Source organism: Dipodomys merriami, unplaced genomic scaffold (assembly GCF_024711535.1).
Source record: "Dipodomys merriami isolate MVZ:Mamm:240054 unplaced genomic scaffold, mDipMer1.0.p SCAF_282, whole genome shotgun sequence".
NCBI classification, from domain to species: Eukaryota; Metazoa; Chordata; class Mammalia; order Rodentia; family Heteromyidae; genus Dipodomys; species Dipodomys merriami.
The window spans coordinates 297,370-301,868 of NW_027204293.1; the positions used below are offsets into that span (position 1 = coordinate 297,370).

A 4,499-nucleotide genomic window follows, 5' to 3' on the forward strand; every position below is an offset into this window, starting at 1 on the left:
AATGATAGGAATAATAAACAATTATATTTTGATAAAATACCTTCTATTCTGAAGAATTAAGTCTGAAGTGTTCATATCTCTATGAACCCTTGTAACTAAGATTAGTTTTGTTCCAGTAAGACAATCTATGCTGTCAGGTAAGATATTCTGGTTGGTCTGTTCCTACATGGAAGAAGGGTGAAGGGACAGAAAGACATTTGTACCACTGAGACCTCATTTAGAAAATTTTAAGCTGCAGAAGTTTAGAAGTAGCTCTTAAGCAAGGCTTACTTTGAATCCATTAGCTCCACAAAGCTAACTCAGTTGATAAATAAGTACCTGAAAAGCCATTACCTTTGAACTTAGCTAAAAAGGCTTCAAAATATGATCAAATTTAAAATGAAAACGACAAAATAGTCATTGACAAAAAATTGCAAATATGAGCAATCGACCAAACAATATAAGTTTTTTCCACTATACATAGAAATTTAGAGAAATAAGATCAATAGCATTTTTAGTAACAATAAAGGTTCCTTGTTACAAATAGGCAACCAAGGATGTATGCCTGTATAAAGATTACATCGTTAACTACTTAAATTTAGAGGATACTCCATGCTTCAGCAGCAGGTCTACACAAATTACAACAATACAGACATTAACATGGCACTTGTACAAGGATGACATGAAAATTTGTGAATTATTCCATATTTTTCATTCTTCAAATGCAATGAAAAACAGTTATTAAAAAGTTGATTACAAAAATACAAGTGTAACAAAACCTGTAATTCATAGAATTAAAGGTTAGTTTGACATCAGTGTATTAAACATTCACCTTCGAAAGGCCCTTACATAGCATAACCTTTACAATACTTGAAATTAGATAACATTATCTTTTTATCCCAAAGAAATAAAATAATATAAAGACTTAGGAAAAAGGAATCTTAAACTTTTCCTATATGGAATGTAATCTGAAAGGACACATTTATTAATGAACCTATATATTATAAAACAATGTAGACTTCAAAGTATTATATCTAGAAGACAATGAAATAGATTATGGACTTTATACAAACATAGATACTTTTTTCAGACAATCACCAGGAATATCTTTAATTTCTATACTATTCTTTTCAACAGATAAGATAAAATTTAAAAAATCACAAACTCTGCAGAAATCAATATAGATGCATACAAACAACTCTTTAATACATTTTGTCATCAAAGTCAGGCAATTCACGTGGAAGAATAACATGGAATCCATAAATTTTTAAATTAAGATCTTGCTGTTATTTTGTATTATGAAAATATTTTGTAGGGACAGAAAGGATGGACTGGCACTTTTGAAATTTAAGAAACTTAACCAAACCATGACTACATAGGAGAACAATTTGTACAGCCTTCCACAACTTCAAAGAGTTAGTGATACATAATTATGCTTTTGGCAATATCAAATGCAGTTTCTTCCAAGTTGTTCTTCAGTCTGGTTTGAAATCATGTTTAAACAGAAGGAGATACAGCGTATCTTTGCTATTTCTATCCCAAGAAACAATATTTAAGGAGGTCAAGAGGCCTTTAGTTTGGGGATTGGTATCTGCATCATGATGAAGTAAGAAAGAATCCATTCTGGTATTATTCCACATGTACGCACTGTGCAGGGGTGCCAAGCCATTCAGAATTCTTGCATGAACATCTGCCTTGAGCTACCAACTCATGGACAATGTCAAAATGTCCACTCTAGGATTCCCGATGATGAGGGGTATACTTACCTCATTTCTAGTATACATATGAGTGGCCTTTTTGGAAAGTAGTCTCAGCACTATAGTAAGCCGATTAATTTCAGCATCTCAAAGAAGAAATTTGCATGGATTATTCTCCATTATTTTCTTGCAATTGATACCTTCCTCACGTTTTCATCTTGTTCCTTGTCTTCATCAGAATTGCCTAACCAGAGACTTTGAGTACCAGTGGGAATGAGGTGTCCATGTATTTCCCCAATAGTTCACGTAGGATGAAATGGTCAGAAAAATCCGGTGAATTTTCTGCATGTTTTTTCACCATGATTTATTTTCTCTTTTTCCATTTTTACTATTTTAAATTATGGTAACTGGGGAGTACTGAATTGATAGAGAGCAGAGGAAAGATTTTCCTCCGTATTAAAATGCACAGACTGAAAATGAGGGACAGTGGTGTCTTCATATGCAGCTTATTCTAGGAAGGAGAAAATAGGAAACAAAGCCTACTATGTAAATGATTTGGGAAATACAAAGATATAGTGTAAGAGAAATTACTATTCAATATATGAGCTTTAACAGCTTTCTAATAGATCCATTATTTATTGGTAATCAACGTTAGAAAAAAAAATGTATAATGCAGTAGTAAAATAGAAGTCCTTTGTATGACTACCTAAATTCTTGTTTTTTTTAAACACTTGTTTCCATCTAAAAAATTAGGCCTGGGCTGGGAAGGTGGGTCAGTGGTAGAGCGCTTGCCTTGCATGCCAGAGGCCCTGGGTTCGATTCCTCAGCACCACATAAGCAAAAAGAAAAAAGCCGGAAGTGGCGCTGTGGCTCAAGTGGTAGAGCGCTAGCCTTGAGCTGAAGAGCTGAGGGACAATGCTCAGGCCAGAGTTCAGGCCCCACGACCGGACCAAAAAAAAAAAAAGTAGGCCTATCTATTCTCTTCAGGTGATTTTGATGATTGAAGATGCTTAATGAGAAGTCAAAATATATTAGTAGTCTTTTGATATCAATTAAATTTCATTGTTTCTTCTTGGAGAATATAATGATCAAAGCAATAGTTCAGAATCAGCAAACAATAGTTCAGCATCATGCTTCCAGTGCAAGTGGATCTCCAGTAAGTAATCCTGTGTACCATTTTCCACAAAGTTTTGTCACAGATACAATCTGCCTGCCTTCTCTAGCTGCTTTCCTAGCCTGGACCTTTTCTTTCATTGTGCAGGAAAAGTGTGATTCAACTGATTTCAGTCAGATCTGTTCCAAGAATTATCAAGGATTTAGATTCTTTTTTAAAAAATTAGTTGTGGGGCCTGAACTCTGGGCTTGGGCACCGTCCTTGAGCTCTTCAAATCAAGGCAAGTGCTCTACCACTTGAGCCACAGAACAACTTCTGTGGTTCTGTTTATGTGTGCTGATTTGTTAAATGGTAGAGCAGAAAGTGAAATGATGCAACCAAAAGTATAAAAGCAAAATAAATTAGGATAATTATGGAGCAACCATATTGTCTCTGAGAATAATGAAAGAGAGAGAGAGAGAGAGAGAGAGAGAGAGAGAGAGAGAGAGAGAGAGAGAGAGAGAGAGAGAGAGAATGTGCAATCACCTAGCTAGCCAAAAAATCCATGCTTCTGATCCATTTACAAAGCAAACAATTTTATTTTTTATTTGTTAAAAGAGATGGAAATAGAATTTATATATTAACTGGAAATTAGTAAATACATTTTTAGTAGCCTACATAAAGAGATATAGCTCTGACCAAATTACAAACAAGAATCTTAATCCTTGGGCTGGGAAAGTGGCTCAGTGGTAGAGTGCTTTTCTTGCCGCTTACTACAGTGCTGAGACTATTTTCCAAAAAGGACACTCCTATGAATACTAGGGATGAGGATGAGTATACCGCTCTTCATCGGGAAGCCTAGAGTGGACACTTAGACATTGTCCATGAGTTGGTAGCTCAAGGCAGATATTCACGCAATTACTGTGAATGTCTGGACATCCCTGCACAGTGCTTACATGTGAAACATTGCAACAGTACAGACACACACACACACACACACACACACACACACACACACACACAAACACACACACACATCATCATCATCATCATCATCATCAGATTTCTTCTTAAGTATTTTTTGTGTATGGTCTTAAGAAGAAATTTACATTACTAACTTGAATTTCTGACAGAACAATATAATCACTATACATCTTGCTTCTATACTCTCAATATTAAATTGCTATCTAAGTATGTGCAATAGATAAGTATAGGAAAAAGTAGGAGCCACACTGGTGGCTCATGTCTTTATTCCTAGCTAATCAGAAAGACAAAATCTGATGATTGTGGTTTGAAACCAGAGCAAGAAAAAAAGTCCATTAGATTCTGGTTTGAAAGTAACAAGCAAAAGCTAGAAATGGAGCTGTGGTACAAGCAATAAAATGCTAGACTTGAGAAAACTAAAACAAAATCATAACAAATTCTGGGACAGAGCTAGGCCCTGAGTTCAAGCTCTAGTATTAGTATTAACTAATGAAGGAATGAATTAGTTAAAGAATTACCTAAAATAAATTAAGTGGTCACAAGTGGAGGGGCAGATGAAATGTAACTACCAAGGTGACTGAATTATGTATTATTTTGTAATAAGGCAAATTATCATTTGTCCTAATCACTAATATTTTATTTGAACTTTTTTGTACAATAAACCCTGAATTTGGCATGCATGTATATGTGTGTGAACGTGTGCACACATATGTGTTTATGTGTGTCTGTGTGTGTGTGTGTGTGTG

General features: G+C 34.9%; 1 pseudogene; it reads left to right on the forward strand.

The window, feature by feature from the left end:
* The first annotated feature begins 591 nt into the window (after window positions 1–591).
* LOC138838563 (U6 spliceosomal RNA) lies at window positions 592–691 on the forward strand (annotated as a pseudogene).
* Window positions 692–4,499: the final 3,808 nt, after the last annotated feature.